The sequence below is a fragment of the Apteryx rowi genome, unplaced genomic scaffold (assembly GCF_003343035.1).
Source record: "Apteryx rowi isolate R43461 unplaced genomic scaffold, aptRow1 scaffold_385, whole genome shotgun sequence".
In the NCBI taxonomy this organism is placed as follows: domain Eukaryota; kingdom Metazoa; phylum Chordata; class Aves; order Apterygiformes; family Apterygidae; genus Apteryx; species Apteryx rowi.
Genome location: NW_020450363.1, coordinates 662,864 through 683,252, shown reverse-complemented (window position 1 = coordinate 683,252; position 20,389 = coordinate 662,864). Strand labels below are relative to the sequence as shown.

The following is a 20,389-nucleotide window of genomic DNA, read 5'->3' as shown; positions in this document are numbered from 1 at the left end:
GGCGCGGCGGTGCGTGGCGCCCCCGTGGCGGCGGCGCCCCCGTTGCGGTGCGCGCTGGCCGTGCCTCGGAGCCGCTCGGTGCCTAGCGGGGAGCTCCGCGTCCGCACGGGGTCGTTTGTCCTGCTTAAATTCAGCACCGGTAGCAGGCCGCCCCCGAAAAGCGGTGGATTAGCGTGCGCGCTGTAATCACGCTGTCAAGGTGTAGTGGCGTTTTAAAACTTTCTTTTATTTCAGGCCAGTAACACTTTGTAGTGAAGCCATGCATCGTAGCACATTAATAGGACATTTAAGCCTAGTTCATGACAGACTTGCTCTTAATTACCATCCTTGCACCTTCAACCCCCAAGGATTCACAAACCACAACTTGAAAGCGATTGCATTAAGTAACAAATGCAGTTAAAATTTCACTCGTTTGGTTGTCAGTAATCTTCTTCCCCTCACACTGGGAAAGTAATCTCACTGGGCAGTGCCCTGGGGAATGAAGCCTGAATCCCTGTTATTGTAACTGGTCCCTTATTGCTGCTAGCTGTTCTTCTGTATCTTTATAAGCAGGCCTTATAAATGGCTCACTTCCAGAAAGAGTGCACTCACAAGTTGTCTAGCAACATTTTGTTTAACATACTCAATTCATATGTGCCTCAACGTTTGCTTGAAATACAGTCTTCATAAATCATATTTTATAGGGCTGCTGTATAGAACTCATTTCCTAAAAGGAGGAGGAAAGTCATTAATGCATGTGTGTGATTGAAGATGTTTCTAATGTGAGATTTTGCTGCTTGTCTGTTTTGGATCTGAGGACAGGAAGCCTTTTAAAACTGCTATTTTTCCTCTGGAAGTTTTCTTAGCATTAGTTATTTCAATTTAATCACAGCAAATAAAATAGAAATCAGTGCTTGATGCATTAAATATTATGCAGTTGAATCCCTGCTGATGCTTGTTTAATGTCTACCTAATTTTCACAATTTTGAAAAGACAGCAGTTGTTCAAAAGTTGTTCTTCTGTAGCATTATGGGCAGTAGCAGAAATGCATATGGTTCTCTTCTGCTGTTGTCTCTGTCAGGTCTGTTCTTCAGTTAGTAGGAGTTTAATGTTGACATCCCTAAGTACTGGTCTTATGTGGAGAGGAAGGAATGGAAAATAGTATGATTTCAGTTCACTGATGCCTAATATCTTTGGAAAGGGACTCTTTAGAATTCCCTACAAGCTTCTAAGGATGTTTGTTGTTTCATCCATGCACTAACTTTTATCAAAACTCTTAACCTTTGAAATAATCTGTTCTGTGAACATACTGCTTACTATATAGCCCAGCTTTCCACATGCTAATTTAATGCCATTTGTTTCAAAAACTGAAACTAGCTAAGAAGACAGAGATATGTGGTTGTGGTCGTTTGTGGCTTCTTTGCCTCAATTTTTCTGTTGTTGCAGAGTTGTGAAGCTGCTGTAATAAAGTGAATTGTTGAGACTGATATAACTTAGATCTAGCAGTGAATTGATCTCTTTTTTTTCCCCTATTTTGATTGTGGGTCAGGGAAGGAGCTCCTTCTAAACATGCATTCCTGTCAAATTAAAAACTGATATTTCAGAAAATGTCTCTCCAAGTCATGTTTCTTCCCGCAACTGTTAAAGGACCCACAGACTTCTGGGGTATTTGAAACCCAGTGCTTTAAGTGTCATAAACGTGTAAGCTTGTTAGCCTTTACAACATAAAGTTGAATTTTATGACGTTGCAGGAAAAAATGTTGAACTTTTGCACTTCTTATTCATTATTACATAAAGAATTACTGGCGCTTTTTTTGTCTTTGTTTTGACATGACAAAATCAGGTTTTGACTTCCTTGAGATGATGATGTTTCTTCTATCTGACATCAGGCTGACCAACAGAGGAAAGGATTTGAAAAGTTCTGTGTCATAAATTCTGCTTAGCTTTTGTGTCAGTAGATGTATTTCAAGGGTATAATCTAACTCCTGTTTACTTTATTGGGAATTGAATCAGGAAAAAAAGTCAGACTGATGTGCTCCTGTTTTTTCTTCATATAGTATTCTGGCAGGGCTTTACTCTCAAGGAAATGAAAATGCTAAAATCAATAGAAAAAGTTTTTTGGGAAATAAAGTTTCCTGATAATTGCTCTATATCAAATTACTTGCAATAAACCTTTTGGTGGCTATAAATGCTCTGGTGAAATCATCAAGAAGGCTCTTAGGGGATTCAGTACTTGTAAACATACTGTTTATTTTTTGTCTGATCATATGTTCGCAAAGAAATGCTTGTGCAACTTCTTCTATAAGAAACTATGCATATTTTATATTCTGTGAAGTGGTATTCCATCTCTCTCATTACAATAAATTTTTGTGCAGAGCACTTCAGACAAGGTTCAATAAACTGCCAGATCAGTTATTTGGCTTTTATCTCTACGGTGATGACTGTTACACCACCTACCCCTCCCACCTCCACCTGACTTTTGTTTTGTGAAGCTTCAAGGGGTCTTCTAAGGATTTATTCTCTCCACTCCCTCCCCATGCCATGGATTTCTTTCATTCTGCCTGTCAAAAATGTTATCTCATATTAGACTCTTCAACTTCTGTTTCCAAAGAGAAAATAAATTTGATGTAGAAAATACATGCCATCATGTAGTTAAAACTTCCCAATGTGACAAAGCAATTTTTTTTTTTCTTGGTGAGAACCAAACTCTGATGTTGTCAGGTTTGTGATAAAAGCAGAACAACAGCTTTTAGTGTTAAATCATAGAATCATGAAAGAAGACAGAAAAAGGTCTTCTGTAATGAAATAGTGTGAGCTGTTTTTGGGAAACAGAATATTCTTACTGGCAAAATGTGTGGGTTTTTCTTCAGTTGCTTGCAACGTAATAGAAGCAGGACAAGCGCAAAGGTTGATGATATTGTCCCCAAAAGCTTAATATAGCAATCTTGGTCAGGTATGTTGTGGTTTCTAATGTAATGTGCAGTTAATGAAGATCTTGCTTCTATGGCAGATGGACAGTTGAGGAGGAGGGGAGCAGTAGCTGAAACCTGTTTGAGATGTGTGTTTATGCAGTCCCTGTGTTTACAGGAAATGAAACAGCATAGTTTTAAGCTTCTAGTTCTTCACCTAGGCTGTTTTGGTGAGTTAGTGAGGAAGTAAAGAGTACTACTTCTAAATGTCAAAAGATTCTTTACTGAGTGAACTGTCGTTTTCCCCCTCTCCCATTTTGTGTTTGTACTGGTGTTACTGAATTAATAAAGCTTTTTTATTTTGTTAGACAGCCTTTTCAGTTAACTTTTTTGTTACAAGATATATGTAATTGAATGTAAAATAGCTCAGAAATATGTGTATTTTGAGATATAAGAGGCCATGGGCACGGTCTTAGTGTAAAAACAATTTTTTCCAAAAGACTTTGATTCGTATTAGAGGGCTTTTTCTGGATTTTGCTCAAGTGATTTCTTTTGTTGTTGCCTTGTATTTTGGTTGATATGCTCTCTGTTTAACTTCAGCCTACCAATAATTTCCTTCCTTACCTCTGCTGCTTGCAGCTCTTCCACCAAAACAGAGAAAAGAATCCTGCTCAGAGTTCACAGCAGCAGCAATATAAAGCATCTGTAACCATCCTCCTTCTGTTTAAAGGGTATGAGCAATTATAGAGACTAGTGTGGCTTTACCAAGTTTCCCAGATGGCAGAGGATCTTATTGGAAACCAGAAGGTCCAAAAAAGAAGTTACTTACTTTGAAAAATAAACATTGGCTTTTGTGATCTTGGGAATTAGTAGAGAAAATGTATTGTCGCTGCTTTTCGGACTCACTTCCACCTGGACCTGAAGAATCATTATCATCTGGGAGATGGTTTTATAAATTAACTTCTGGTCAGGGAAATAGTTTCTCCACTTGAAAAATTACATCAGTTAAAAGGCAGTAGAAGCAGCTCTTTGTAGCCTTATCTAAAACCAACACTTGTCCAGCTTATGGTAACAGCAAGTTGTATGCTTTTCCAGTAGTTTGGTCTTAGTTGCCTCATTTTTGTAATTTCATACTATATTAGAGAGACTTGGTAGAGCTTAATGTTTTGAGGATTGACATTGACCTTTAAAAGGAAGGTGTATATGCAGTGTTGAACCTGGTAAAATGTGTGAGTTATGTTTGGGAAACAGTGCTCATAACGGGGCACTGATTAGCAGCAAATACATTAGAAGTGTGTTCAGAGTAACTGGTTTTGGATTGTACACAGTTTAAGTTCAGTGCAGTGTTTTGCTATGTTTGTTATAAAACAAAACATTTTATTCCATCTGTACTCTACAACAGGAAAATCTGTTGCAGATGTAACGTGTATAGTAGCATAAAAAGCCTCCTGAGAGGAGCTGAAAGTGTTTGACAGATGGTAAGAGGCATTTGGGAAGTGAGATCTTGGTTGCGAGGAAGTAGTTTGGACTTCTGGTGTTACGAGATGAATAGATAAACCTTATTTTCTTCTCATTCTTAAGTGGAAATGTGAGTTTCAGTTAGTTTTTTCCCTCACTGCAGTCTGCAGTGTTGACCCTTTATCTGATGAAAACATTAGAGCTGTCTCTCTGAAAGTGCTAAAGGATTCAATGACGTTGAAGCCATACCAGAGAGTGCACATCTGATCTTCCTCTTTCTACTCTCGGCCATTTCCGTTCTTCATGTTCCACTTTAAATTGTTCTTGTTGCATCTAAGCTTGGACTAGTTCATAAGCTTTTATAGGCTATCTGTATGTTTGTATGTGTTCTAGTGCAGTAATCCTGTCACCCAGTGTTTGTATTAAAGTACTGCACAAGATGTTAATATGACTACCCTGTTGAGATAAGGGAAGACAACTTGCTTCTTTTAGAGTTATCTTTTGCTTGCCCGCTGACAAGAAGCCATGGTATTTTGAAGGTTTTTTTTAAGGACCAGCAAATTGCTTTTTAAAAGGCTTGTACTTGAGAGTACAGTTCTATTTTTGGTCTTTTAAATGTCTGAAAAAAATATTTCAATCAAATTAAGTATTGCAACACAACTTATGGAAACATTATATTGCAGGTGAATTTTCTGATTATTGAAAGTTTTTTGCTCTTTAAGGTATTATGCATCAGAAGAATATAGGTTGGTTTTAATATTGATCTAATTAAAGCCCACAGTAAGCTGGTGGTCCAGTAAACTGAGGACGACACGTGACTGTGGTCTGAAATTTATTGCAAGTCCAACACTCTTTCTCAGGAATAGCTTTGATAAATTTAAGAAGATTCCTCACCTCTTCTTCCCTCTCCCTGCCTCAAAAAGTAATAAATTAACACCTGTGAATGACTGACTTGATTTCCAAAGGACAGAGATGACATTGCCAAACTAGGTTTGTCTTGTGCACTGTAGGCCTTTTTCTAAGTACCCACAGAGGGTCTTAGCTCAGTGGTTGGCATGTTCTGCTTGTTCCTCAAAAACATATTCTTTAGATGTATTTTTTTACAGACAATTTTGAGAGTTAAGATGAACAGTTTATTGCTTATAACCAGATAATATTAAGTAGAAAGAACAGTATATTGCTGGTATGAGAGTTGTGTGATAAGTTCAGTTGCTATCTCTCTAATTTGTGAATTATTGAAGATTTTTGGCTGTATTCTAAAGGAGAAGTGTGACTGATTTCAAGAATCATGAAACACATCTGCAAAGTATACAGCAAGCTTATTTTGCTGAGATGCAGGGTTTTTTTGCTTGAAATTTTTATTTCCAGGCATTTTTTTCTTACTATTGTCAAGAGATGTAGTGAAAAGGATACATTTACAGACAAAAGTACTTTATTAGGTAAAAGATGGGTAATGCTTGCTTAAGTGTTGCATTGACTGATCTTGTATATTCTTGGTTAACAAATTTGGATGGTATGTTCTTGCATTCTTTGCCTGTTTAAGAAATGTATGATAATGCTGTAAAGCTGTGGTTAAATACTCCTCAAATGGTACTAAAGAAAGAAACATGTTTACTGGAAAGCCTACCTTTCCTTGTCTAGTTGTGAGATAAAGGCTAAGATCAGTCAGTTTGAGGATACGTAGTGACAGATAAAAGCCCTTTTCTGTACTAAATACCCTTCCTTTTCCCCCCTGCCCCCCACCCTGACTGCTGGATGTTAAATTCTGACTGATGTAAATAACCTGCTTATGGGTTACTGGTTTTTTTTTTGCACACAGGCCATAGCATGAGAGGGCATGTTATGCAGTGTTGCAAATGGTCTAAATACTGTAGAATACATGTGAGAAGTCAGGGGAAAAAATACTTTTAGCCATGTGAAGGTTTTGGAATAAATCTCCTGAAGTTTATCAACCCCTACACAACCTGTTCCTTCCATAATTTTCTAGTATAAGGCTGCCTTAGGTACATGCTGGAATATGCTAGCCTGTGCCTTTTTGAACGGGGATGTGTGCAGAAAGGGAGGGGGGGAAGAGTATAGTAGGAGCCTTGTTCTTTGCGTGGTGGCTGCTGATGCCCTAGAAAGGAGTAGAATGAGGCAGTTTGTCCAGAGTAGAGATTTGGCTATGACCTGTTGACCTTTACTCTTCATAAAACAAATAACTGTTCTTAAACATGGAAGGAATAGCTAGGATATTATTTAGGCATTAAAGCAGTGAGTCTGCATAAACTATAGTTCTTTGTTTTGCAACTCTGGGAGTAAAAAACTGTTGCGCCATACTGTACCAGGAGAATGGGTTTACCATTGTTTGTAACTGGAGAACTTTTCCAAAAGAATGACTACAGCCTTAAAACAAATATTTAACATGGCTCTAGAAGATCTCTAGTTTCCTTACTTGCATGATGTTACCTTTTTCTGAAAAGGGCTCTGTTATGAGGTTTTTGGTGTAAGAAGTCTGTCTTGCATAATTGAGAACTCTTGTGATGACTTCCAGTATTTTTTTCCCAGTGGAAAGCAATCACAAGCATAAGTTTATATGTGGCTTGCTGAGAACTGAGCCAGTTTAAATATCCAGTTAGAGCAGTGTAATCCAATATCTAATACAAATGTACAAAATGTTTTGGTTGAAACATATGTAATGTATATAATGTGATGTATATTACTTGGACACGACTCTCTGAATTTGAACCATGTAGCTTTCTGCCCCTCACCCTCACATGTGTAGCATCAAAATGAAATAACTCCTTTGTCTGGTGAATTCATTGCGTATCTCTCTCTTCTTAAATAGTTTACCATTGACATAGCTCTAGACATGTAGACAGAGCACAGTGCTTCTTGTATAGGGAGACAGCAGTTGTGCCTGTTCCTTGTCTGTATTAACACCCACACTCAGACAATTGAAAGTGAAGCTGCTTTTGTATGTATGCTTTATTAAATGTTGATTCTGTAGCTTACAAATGGAAGCTAAACTAAGCATAGTTGTTAGGCAAGTTGTAGTGTGATTTTTGTGTTAAGAATACCAGTAGAGGCCTGGGAAACTGTTTCAGACTTTGGTTACCTTCTAGTGAAGGGAGCATATAAAGTCAACCAAACATTTTAGAAAGTGGACTTCTTTTCCCCTTTTTTTTAAGAATTCATCTGTCCTTTGCTTAATTAATGCATTTAAAACTTGCTTACATCCAGTAATGTTCTTACAGAGCCACAGAATTTTTGTGCAAAGAAAGACTATATCAATTTGGCCTCCAGTGTAGCACAGACTTGCTGAAGATTATAATTTCTGCAGGAGAATTAGCTGCGCAAGATGTAACTACTTGATATACTTCCTTTGGCTAAATGTCTTAAGAAGTTCCTATACTGCTGTTTGCTCCATTCTCTTTCCTTTTTCCTTGAAGGGGATTTAAACCAAAAAAAAAAAATCCCAGACAGGATCATTTAAGTATGAGCCTGTTGAACAGCACCGCAAGCTAGATGTTGCCACAATGGAAGGGGTGGTGAAATGTGGCAAGGAGAGTGGAAGCAAGAGCTTGGCAGAGCTTGATAGGAACTTCTAAGCCAGTTTTGATGCTAAAAGAAATACTTTTTTAAAGCCACAATTTAAAAAGACACACTATCTAGCTTTAAGCTAAGAGTTTTGTATTTTGTCATGGCAGGTTATTCTGCTGTTTTTGTGCATTGTTAGAGCTCAGTTTAGTCAAAATCTGTGTGTTTTGTTTGTTTGTTGTTTGCTTCAGCCTCCAACTGCTGTATCTCTACCTTTTTGTTTTTTCCTGTTAAATCCGAAATACCCTCTCCTCTGAGACCTATTCCTGGACAGCTCCTGGAAGACTGAGGTTGTCATCTCCTTGGTGTAGTGAGTCAAGCATCTTTTCACTAGAAAAGATATTTTATAAATCTTTGATTTGTTCTTGTCGCTTCTTGACCTAGTCTGGCTTACTAATTTGTGTACTCTTCTTGTTTTTTGTTTTAAGTGGAAGCCATGTTTTTTGCAAATGGCTTCACTAAAGCTCTAGAATCAAGTGATACTAATCCTTTTCCATGATTAATGCTCTCTTTGTTAATACATAGAGATCAGGCTTGCCTCTCAGCAACAATTTATAATATCCATGTTGGTTTTCTTATCATGAATTGTAGGTCTGTTACAGTGTTTGTTTTCCAAGAAAGTATCATTTCTTGTGATCAAGACTGTAAATCACACTTAAAATGCATAACTTTGCCTAGAAAGGGGTATTCCTGAATGCAGTGTCAGGTGTCTTCAAAATGACTCTCAATCACTTATCATTGCACCAGGTTTAATTGTTAAGACTAGTGGGGCAAGTTTCACTTTTCGCTATTTCTGCAGGGTATTTCAAATTATCCATTGTAGGCCTATTTGTCTCTTCTCATGAAATAGGTTCCTTTTGATATCACTTTATTGGATAAGGTCAGAACATGTATGCTTTTAGTCTGTGTTTTTCAGCAGACTTAATGAAGTACAAAGCAGATACAATCCTTGGGTAGCAGAATGATTAAATGTTTAAAACTGGTCTTTGAAAACTTAAGAGCTTGAATTGATATCACCTCAAAAATTTTTTGTTGAGTAGCAAGCCTTTAATAACTTTAAATCAATATGGTCTCTTAAAAGAAGATTTTGCAGCCCAGCCCAACACAGTTGGAAATATGAAGTCATTTCTTGTAATGGTATAACATTTTTCAACTGAGTACTGAATCTGCATTTGGATTCAGGTGTCATCATTATCATTCAGATGATTATCTGTTGTTAGAAGATGATAAACACTAAACTTTGGCAAAAAGTGTCTATGGGAGAGTTTATAAATCGGAGTATACAGTAGCCAGTTCTGATATGTGCACTAGCATCCTTTGAAGGCATTTGAACAATACTAAACATTTCAAAATCGCCTGAATATGTTATCTCCTCTTCTGATATAAGATGGTACTAGAAAATAAAAGCCTCTTGTAATTACAGAAAATTCAGCTGCTGCTGTGTGGTGGTTTTTTTTTTTTCTTTTTTTTTTTCCTTTCTGCCCTTAGGTTGCTAAATCGTGCTCCTCACTAGCTGCAGGAATTTTCAGACCTGTGGGAAGTGCAAAAATAATTGATACTGAATATGGTATCTTTATATTGTTCTTAAGAAAGGTTCCAGGCTTGAAGGTTGAGAATCTAGTCAAATATTTTGAAATCTCTCATTTAATATTTTGGGGATGAAGCATTGTCTTGAATTTACCTGCGGTCTGAAGTGTAGGAAGGTGTGTGTATGTGTGGTTTTTGTTTTGTTTTTTAATTCCTTGTGCATGACTTAAGCTTTCTTTGGGTTCTTCACAGCTTTAGGATTTTGCTTTGCTGTAATGCATGTTAGTACCTTTTCTGTCTAGCACTGTCAAGCCGATGTAGTATTTTTAAAAGTGCTGTATGATCGCATATTGTAAAAGAATCTACAATCTTTCTGAGGTAAGATGATTTAGCCTTGTCTCTCACCATCTAACTTGCCACATTAAATGGAAGTTTTTGTAGGTATTGCATATTTTGAAGACATTGCAGGCCTTCTGTAAATATAGGGAAAGATGAAAAAGAAATATGAACCTCTTCTATATGAAGCTGAAGGTTGATGGACCTTGCTTTTGGGATATTGCTAAGAACTTCATGGATTTTTTTTGTTGTTGTTGTCTTTGTACCATATATTTCATATGTTGGACAAATTTATTGACGCAGGTTACATATAGACCACATTCTAGTTCTATTCTGACAGTATTTCCAAGGCTGATCTTTCACTATTCACACCTGATTTAAAAAGTAGGTGTATGTTTACCCTGTAGTCTTTAGAAGAGTTATCTTCTGGTGTTTCCATCGATTAAAAATTGTGACGGAGGAAAAAATTTAGCTTATAAAACAGCACTCAGTATATATCTACATTAGCCTGTTTTGTACCTGTTTGGTAGTGCTGCTGCTAGGAGGATTTTAACGTAACACAGTCTGTTTTTGTCTCAAGTGCCAATTTTGTTACTGTTGTAGTTCAGAGGCAGTATCTACATCTTTTGAAAAACCTGTCTGTATGATTTCTTTCAACCCCATAGTATGCTTTATAACAGTGCTTTATATTAATAAAAATATCTAGTATAGTGAATGAACTAGAAATGTGTATTCAAATAATTTTAGCTTAGTTTATTATCTAAAGTAGATGCCGATCTTCTTTACAGATGTTTTTGCAGGTTCTGACATCTCACAAAAGGCTTTGTTCTGTTTACTGCAGTTGATTATAGCCTGTGTAATAAAAGCAACATAGCTAAGTTTATTGCAGATATCTGACCATATAAGGGTTATGATCCATTTAATTTAGTTTGTGTGATGGAAACTGATCTGTCGGAAGAATTTTTCCGATAAATAAAATTCCCAAAGTGTGAAGGTGGCTTTGTTCCTTTTTTTAAAAAAAAAAAAAAAAGAAAAGGAATATCAAAAATATGATGTCAGATCAATATTAGGGTAGAACACTAAAAGATAATAAATTTCTATAGTAGAGGCCTGTTAAAGTTACTGGTTTCAGTATATGCCATACTTTATTGCAGCAAAAACTCTATTAGGTCTAGACTGTCTGTGTTGATTAGTGGGCGCATACACAGTCTAGATTCTATTCAAGAAGGAAGAGGCTTTGTTTCATGTACTGGCTTATAATGAAATAATTTGGTAACTAATCATCTTTTGTTCTATGTAAGCTTTTGGCTTGTACAGAAAGTAAGGTTACTCTGGCTTAATTTTTTCACAAAAGACTTAAAAATAAATTACCTTATAAATGCTCTTTAATGAGAAAGGTAGGGACGCTATCTTTCATCTTCCACAAAACCTTCTCAAAATCTGGTAGTTTTTGAGTTGTTTGGGGAAAAAAGACTAACGCCAATGTTACCCTGTTTTTCCACAAGTGTTTGAAGTTGCTGTTCTACTGTTCTTGGTGGACTGAGTAACTTCAAAAGTGTTCACTTCAAACAGTTGAAACACACTGATTTTATTAGTACATAGTTCATGTGTAAATATAAAATACAATATCCAAAGGCATTAGAATGATGTGTGGAATGGTAACAAAGGGAAGTTTGAACTTTTCTAGTATAGTAGTGAATGTAAGAAACTTAAGTGGTATTGAGTCAAAATATTAACATGACAAAAATGATAAGAATTGAAGACTAAGAGTGGCACAGCTGTTGTTCCATTTAACAAACATATTATCACTAATCTTTAATTACCACTATGTTTAATCAAGTCTAGGGGAAATAACACTTCTGTAGTAGTTGAAGCAGAGTTAAAAATAAATAAAATGCTTGAAACAGTGATCTGTTGATGACTCAACAGGTAGTATGATTGGGAGACGTGCAGGGGAAAAATTCTATAGACTTGGTGGGTCAGAAACAGGCATGGACTTGATGTGAATTCATCGTTTAATAGCTTGGTCTCTTTTCATCTGACAGTGACACATTGAGGTATTGTATGTCAGCTGAGCTCTGGTAACTTTCTTCGTGCTATAAACCATTGGGTTCAACTAGCCTCTGTGGGCTAGTCACATCCGCTATACAGCCACCATACATTTATTCTCAGCATAATGAACTGTGTTTTATCTAAGTTTTGATAATATATGTTAAATTTTGCTAGTGTGAACTATACAATTGAATAACTGATTATGCACCAGTGGAAGCTAATGTAGGAATAACCTTTGGAAAGGGAAAAGAGGTCTGTGCATCAGAAAAAAAAGTCATTTTCATCTTCCTTTAGCCGAGACTTAAGGTCAATAAGGAGAAACATCAGGAGCAATAGCAGTGTTTAGACCTATGTGTTTTCCAGCTTTCCAGACACCAAACATATCAGTAATTCTCAAGATGTGCATTCTTTATTATTTCTAATGAGGAGAGCATACAATGCTGCGTATTTCTCTCCGTGGGATTACCTCCTTTCTGATCAGATTCCTTTACAATTTATGGAAGCTATGGTAATGTGGAAGAAGGGGGAAGAAAGAGGATTGGGGAAGGCTATAAAACCCTTACCTGAAGTAGTGGGTTTGTTTAACTTACTGTGATTGAACATCTGACTGTGCTGCTTGATAGTGTGAATCTGTAGCTGGCGTTTAACATACTTAAGGTGGAAGTAGTGTATATGGTGCTAGTGGAAGGTCGTTTTTTTAAGTGAAGAAGACACATGTAATTTTTCTGAGCAGTAGATGCATGTACATTTAATGGAATCTTCTCCCTCAATGCTGAGGTAGCTTTTTTGCTTCTTCCTTTCTTCTACGTAAATGGGATGTTGAGGGCCTTTTGCATGTTAGCTTTATTGAGGAAAAACATTTGGGATTATGGTTTTCTTTTTCTTGTGATTTATGACCTGTCTACATTTGCCTGCATTTCCAGCTAATCTGCCTGTTCTCATTTCCCTGGTTATTTGTCATCTTTCTCCTCCCTTGTTCTCTTACACAGATCATGGCTAACTTGCTGCAGGGAATTTCCTGTCTCATTTTTTTGTCACTTGAGGCACCATATGACTAATCGTGGCTTTAGCTATTTTCAGAAGATTATGATTTTAGAAGAGGGCATGATTATAACCCTCCAGATAGCTCAGACACTGTGGAGGATGACTAATTTTTTTTGAAAGCGATATGCTTGCAGGTGGAGTAGACTGTGGTCTGTATGCATACCTTAGGACACGGACACATCACCTGCATAGTATCTGCTGTACTGCAAGGACTTGCTATACCTGTAGAGCATAGTGTGTGGGTGGGTGTGGGTGCATCTATTTGAGTGTATAAAAAAAAATTTGAGATAGTAATATACTACAAGCACATAACTTCCTCTAAACTGCTACCTGAGAGTCCTCAATATAAAACTTTCTCAGCTAGGTTTTCAGTTTAACATCTCAGTAGGGGGTAAATGTAACCTGAAGTCCTTGTATTGTTTGCAGCCTCTTTTAGAAAGAGAGGCTATTGTATGGATAAGCAGAGCAACTTCATGTGATCTTTATGATGCAAATTGTAGACTTTGAAGATGACTCTTTGCTTTGATTAGTCTGTCTTTTTTTTTTTCTAATTTCTAAATTAAGTCTGTACAATACATTAGAAGAATTTGCAATTCTAAGACAGTAATTCTGGCTTCAGAATTTACACTAAAGATTTTTCTATATTGTTCTTTATGATCTATTGGAGCCTGAAGGATTCATGTAACAATACATATTTCCTGTACTGAGAGTAATGATTTGTAATGTTTCTTTTGTGATCAAATGAGAATCTCAGTGTTAATTAAAATGTAGTCTTAATGATATATTCAGAGAGCTGATACTTGTTTCAGTTTTGTTACATAAGCCAAATTAGGGGCCCCAAATGTTATCTACCTATAAAGATTTATTAACAAAAAAACCCTAGCAAAAACATCAGTACTCTGATTCTAGCTTTCAGATAAAATTGTGATTATAGTTAGCTGTCACTGGCTTATTCTGCCTTGCAGAAGGGAGTGGATAAATTTTAATGCAACAGCTATTTTTAAATATCAGCAATGGAAAAATCAGTAGTATTTTAATGGGGAAAAAACGGGTTTAGAGGCTGTCATATTTACAAGTAAAAGCAACCTCCCCTGAACAAATGCAGGTTCTATCCTGTTCTAGAGTTGGATACACCTATTTGAATAACACACAAGACTAATGAATATAAGGGGAGGTTTTAAACCAGATTTTTAGAAATCGCCCACTAGAAAGAACGTACTCCTATTACGAAAAAGATTTCTTTTGCTTGACGATGGCACACTGAGGCAAGAAGCACTGATTAGAAAGCTCAATAGCAGCTAATCAAGGTAGAAAACAGAATGGAGAACAATAAGCTGTCATATAACATTAGAGAAGAACTTCCAAAATAGGAATCTGGTACCAGGTCTGTACCATGCCAGCTACTTGAATTAAATATTAACTAATGTATATTTACTGTCAATGCTTTAAAGAAGTCAGACTGTATAAGCAGGGAAGATGCTTGCTGAATACCAGAGTTCATTATGGAAAGGTGCTTGATATTCTCCTCCAAGCATAACAGACTATTTCCTTTTAAGCTTAATTGGTTCCTTTCAGTGTCACCAACTCCATTTGGTTCTATCTTGGAATAGAAAAACATTCTTTCTTTTTATGTAAACTAAGAGCTAGTGTCAGAAAGTGAGTGCGTGTGTGTGTTGTTTTTATTTATTTTTATTTTTTTAATTCTAAAAGGCATCTGTTCTGGTCACTGTCCCTTCAGATCATAGGTTATAAATAATGCTTGATGTCTTAATAGATAAGTTCGTATTGAATTAAAACAAGTTTTAGCTCTTTCTTTCCTGTGTTTTGCTATATATGTAGTATTTGTGTTTAGTCAGCTTTAAAAAGCTGTCCTTGTATGTCTTGTTGTTGATTTCTGCTTTCTTCCCTAGCAGAGCTTTGACTTACATCACAAGAAAGATTCAAGATTTGGTACTTTGTCACTATTTTCAAGCATAATAAATTAGTAAATGTATATTGTTGCATATATTGAATATAAATAGTTACTTTTTGTAAATAAAGACCAAAACATAATTTTTATTCAAAAATTGTGAATATTTTGTTAATTATCAAATGATAATTGATTCCTGTTTATGAAATGAAGTATAACTACAAAATAAGAAAACTGATTGCTTTTTGCTTATCTTAAGCCACTTTCCCTTTTGGTTGACAGATTTTTCTTTTTGTAAATACCACACATTTATGAAAAGGCCTTGTGTTATCTTGCACTGTAAATATACTGAAATTACATTCTTTGTATTAATTGTCATATAAGCAGCACAGAAGGAATTGATAGGTGAGCAGAATAAGGCAAATGTTAACATTCAGTTGCTGTGTTCTGTGAATGCTTCCAGGTTTCACCTGTGGAGTCTTTCATTTGAAAAGAGAAGAAACAAATTAATACTTATCTTTATGTCCTAAATAAATTAGATGTCTGCCAACAGAAAGCTCAGGAAAAATATATTACAAGTGTTGCTAATTTATCTTCCTTCATTGTAATTCTTCTTAGTTCCTTTCCATGGATGTATTTCTGAACTTTCACAGTATCTTATACAGAATATAATAAAGTCCTCCTTCCTCTTATTGCATATGCAAGAGTTCTTTATGCTTTTGTAATTCTTAACATCTTGTCAGTTCTTGTGCTGTTAGCAGTTAAAAATCATGTTTTTTTTGTCTAATACATTTCTTCTTCTGGGTCTGAACTATTCAGCAGAACTGACTGCTGGGCGTCAGGTTATCAAAGATTCAGCAGAAAAGCTATTCTACTGTATGGGTTAGTCTGCTTCTGCAAAAACAGGCTGGTAACTTTTCTGTAACACCATGGTCACTTGGTATAGCGGAGTAGGAGTGGAAGGCTTAGACGTCTTGAATCTCTGGCTCTTTTCTTCTTTGCTTTTATTTTAAATTTCAGGAAGCTATGACTTGCTGCATCTTAAGTAAATAATGTAAAGGGTAACTTGATTGTGTTTTGTTATCATGAACTATAGAGAAAATGTTTTTTTTTTATTCTGAATATGGAATATTGTCTGGCAGCTGACCTTTTGTGAAATTGGTACGTATAAAAACGTTCTTACTGGCAGTCACAGCAAAGGAGGGGGAAGCTGGAGTCATGGAGACCTGACATTACTATCAGTGTATAGCGTCCAGAAGTGAGAGTTGAAATTTGAGATGCGACAGACTTGCACTATTATTCATTGTAGATATTTGGGGATGGGGAGGTTGAAAAGGAATGCTTACACTTCCACTATTAACAACTGATTTTAGTTTTTGAGTGGGTTTTTTTTTGTTTGTTTGCTTGATTGATTTTTGCTATTAGTTCCTTGTAGGTGATTAATACATCGACTGCTTTTTTTTGTCAGGTGTTTCTGTCTTAAAAATTTAGACTCGAAACTTAGGTTGTTTCTTTTTGCAACATGGGTTCCATTTGTTGTGACTCATAATTCTTAAGCGTGTTGAAGGAAGTAAATACAGTGGCCTATTTTGAGTTTATTGGAAGTAAGCTCTTGACTCTTAGAATCATTAGAATATAGTTTAGTGCCTTGATAGAGGTGATGTTTGGATTTGTCTAACCATCTGTCTGTGAATGCTGGGAGGGAGGGAAGGAAGAGAATTTGTTTTGTCAGAGAGCAGCTGGAGTTTTCGTTACTTTAACTTGCTATAAACTAATCTTCTGCAGCCTGCATTGTGTATTCCAGGGCAGGGCAGTCCAGATAGCAGAAATGGAAAGTAATTTCTAAAAAGAGCAAGTTTCATATCAGTGAAAACTTGGAAAAAGTCTTGAGAGAAGGAAAGGGTTTTAACTTTCAGTCCTAAAGTCCTCATTGAATCTTTTGTTCTTTGGGTTCATGTGTGCCCNTCAAGGAAGGACTTGAGTCTTGGAGAGAAGAGATCTGAGGTCTTTAATACAATCACTTAAGGGTGTAGTAAATAGAAATGTCCCAACTTCAGTCTGCATTTGTTTTATTTTCTTTTTCTAAAAAAAAAACCAACAAAAAAACCAAAAAAAACCCCAAAAACTTCACTTCCACCTCAGTTGTCCTGTTGTAACCATCTTTTAGACTATTGTTGTGTTTCATTAACTCACTGTTTCAATTATACTAGTCAGGCACTTTATTAAATGTGTTTTCTCCCTCCCAGCTTTACTCTTGGGTTCCTTCTTTGATAAAAACATTACGATACTCAGCATGACACACAGCTTCCTTGCCTTCCCATTTTTTTCTCTAGATCATCAGTCTTCAGCACCACTCACCTCCCTTTCTCTTCTTTCACTTAAGTGTGTAGTAGCCTATTTGTTCTTCTTCTTGGCTGCTGTTCTGCCTGTCTTAGCAACTCACAACTCAGTGGTATTCTTTATGTGCTTCTACTTTTCTTTGTCCTCTGTCTGGAGGAAAGCGCATGTGTTCATTGATTTGTTTGATTTGTTCTCATCAACCTAGATGCTTCTTTTGCTGTTGCTAAATTTTAAGTGTCTCTGCTTGAAGCCTGTGCTTAGCAATCTTTGCTGCTTACCTTGCATTGCAAAGACCATGCTATTGTAACACTGTGCAAGAAACTGCAGTGAGGTGCTTATGTCAGCAAGAGTCTTTCCTCTCCCCAGCCAAATTACTACAAACATGAGCTGTACAAGCAAAACTAGTAATGCTCTGCTTCTCCCAGTGTATATATAGCATCCAGGGGGGTTGTTATCAGCATACATTTATTTGCTAGGAGCAGAACACTTCTATAAGCCTTACTATTGATAGTCTGGCAGAATGCAATGATATAGATCTGTTCTCCATTGCAGCTATGGACTTTGATGCTGTTATGCTTGCTGACTTAAGGAAGATGCTGTTGTGACTTGGCTTTTGCTCCTCCTTCATCAGCATCTCTGCCATTTCATGCCTCTTGTGGTTCCCTGCAATCATTTTGCTTAGTAGAGATGACAGTAATTTTGATCTTAAGAGAATCAGGCCGTCCTTTTCTGTAGGAAATGGAAATGCTTGTAACTTATGAATTCTGACTTGTGAGCATTATGATAAGCTTGTATACTGAGTCCTGTGAGAATCTCTTTGAGCCAATATATCACCTCGCTTGAGATGTATATAACGAAGCTGACAACTCAGAGAAAATTTTCAGCTGGGGGAGTGCAAGCATGGGAATTGCTGAAGATGTGGCTTCTAAAACTGTTGACTTACTAGTGATTGGTTTGTTTTTCTTGATGGTGGCATGGGATTTTCATATTGATGGTCTTAATTAAAACTGCTTCTAAACTTATGCAGCGCAACCTCCAAGAGTTGTGTTGCTAGAGCTGTACGAATGGGATATAGCATATTTTGCTTTTCTCCAAGAATGCCGGTTGAAGTCTTAGCAAGAAAGGAAATTACAGGACAAGGAATCCACCTGAATGCCTGTCACATGCTTTCCAAGAGTGAACTGCTTGTTAAGAACTTTTGTGAAGCTCATGCCGTATGTGTCATGATGTGTGGGACCCTTCAGACAGGAGTGACTCCTTCTGGGGGGGTTCAGCACAGAGGAAAGCTTCTAGCTGTCAGACTAGACTCATCTGAAAGAAAAGAATTAGAGGTTAGTCTGAAACTCAAGTGTTTGCTGTGCAGGCCAATATTTTCTAGCAAGTCTGTACCCTGATTCCAGGATATTTGAAAGCTTAGGGGATCCAGACATACTCTGCTACATCATAACGGTGCTTTCTAGGCAGAAAGGCTTATGTTGTTCTGATTGTGGTCAGCTGAAGTAAAATGTCTGAATATGGTCAATTCCCATACGCAGGAACAGTTTATTGTGGGTCACCATTTTGAAGGATGTTATCTCAGCTGTAGTAATTTACAATTTTTATGATATATTAGACATTATGGTACATGTCCTTAGATGGCTGAGAAAGGACTGAGATTTTGCTTTTCAAGCTGATGTATCTTGCTGAGGTAGGTTCTGCAAATACTTGGACTGAAAATTCTTGTAACAAATCTTGCAGTTGTGTATATTGCCCTATTTAACCCCAGATTAAGGTAGATATGTGAGTTGTACAAAATACTATGCCATCTACAGAACAGCTGAAATACAGTAGTTGTCAAGGATAACTTAACAATCAGGATAACTCCTGATGGGAGTTAAATATTTGAAATAGGTCTTAATGTCTTAATTTGGCATTGAAGTTTTGTAAGACCATTCTAAGCAGGCTTTTAGCCATCTTATAAAGGAGCCACTTTCAAAGTAAATAGCCAATTCAAGGTTGTCAGAATACTTGAAAAAATGCTTGTTAATCAGATTAGTGGGTGGGTGTGTGGGGGGAATCAACACCCCCCCGTCAACTCTACTAGGAAATGAGCAAGGTTATACTGCAATATAACACACAGATCACTGGAAACAAAATTCTGATGTTAAAATGATCAGTAACTTTAAAATGGTGATAAGCAGCTTGGGTTCATTACACGAGTAGAAACCACTTACTCTGCAGTTCCTTCCATGAAAAAGGTATGTTATGTTTCTACCTAGTGTTGTAAGTGAAAACAGCATGAATTTATGGTTTAGTGTCAGAGGAAATAATTATGGTGATTAATGTGAAGGAATAGATGGCAACAAGAAACTATAAAGACATTATTTTTTTTTTCTGTCATTAAAATGTGATGGTGTCCTGTATAGAATAGCATAGAAAAATTATAATGTTGTTAAATGAGCAAAGTTTTATACTTGGCTCAAAATCAGATATTATAATATGAATTTCTAGCTCGGGTAGGGAAGGGTGGAAAAAGGGAAATAGCCATAGATCTGTTTTTCAGCAAAACTGAAGAGTGCTCTTGGTCCCCAGCTGTCACAGTATTTGTATCTGACATGCAAAGCAGCTCTTGGGATTCTGTATACTGCAGAATGCTCTTTTAGTGGCTGGACATTGGTCCATCTTCTATATCCATCATTACTCAGGGGTCTGATAATAGAATAACATACTGACTGCCCAGCTGCAACAAAACCAAGAGGTCAAAAAAACCTGATCACCTGCTGGAGATCCACATGCATGCAGAACTTCACAACAAGCCAACTTGTCTTCATATTTTTTAAGAGCCGGTATGATACCCATTGTAAAACTGCTAAAAATGTTTTTGTCTAAACAAGAGAGAACCTAATATTCAACAGAGTGTTTTAAAAGTTCAGAACCACTTTTGATCAGCTTGAGGCATTCTTCATCTGTCTAAACTGGAATGTTGCCACTCTTAGAAACATTCCTGAAAACAGACAGTTGCTTGTGGTTTTGTGATGTTTCTTATAATTTCAAAGCCAGTTGAGCTTAAAGGTCAATTCTTAAAGGTCAGGCTGTTCCACTGTTAAATCTGCTTTTATTTTTTAATAAAGCTTTCACTTTGTAGGCTGTTATCAGAGTCTGAGGTTTTTCTGAAACCTTGCAATTAACTATTGTAGCCCAGCATTTTCCATGCTCTTCACAGGTAGATTAGAAGCAGTCAATGATAAAACTGAAAATTCCAGTTCCACCTGCCTGT

General features: G+C 36.7%; 1 protein-coding gene across 3 annotated transcripts in view; it reads left to right on the top strand.

Annotated features, from left to right (window-relative positions):
* The first annotated feature begins 136 nt into the window (after positions 1-136).
* Positions 137-20,389, top strand: part of OSBPL8 (oxysterol binding protein like 8) — a 101,015-nt gene continuing 80,762 nt past the window's right edge. For 2 of the 3 annotated variants that reach the window (XM_026074298.1, XM_026074295.1), the window contains exon 1: positions 137-199. The gene's annotated coding sequence lies outside the window, so the exon portion shown is untranslated. Of the gene's footprint in view, positions 200-9,810; positions 9,831-20,389 lie in introns of those variants that run through there. The other variant, XM_026074297.1, reaches the window with a different exon arrangement.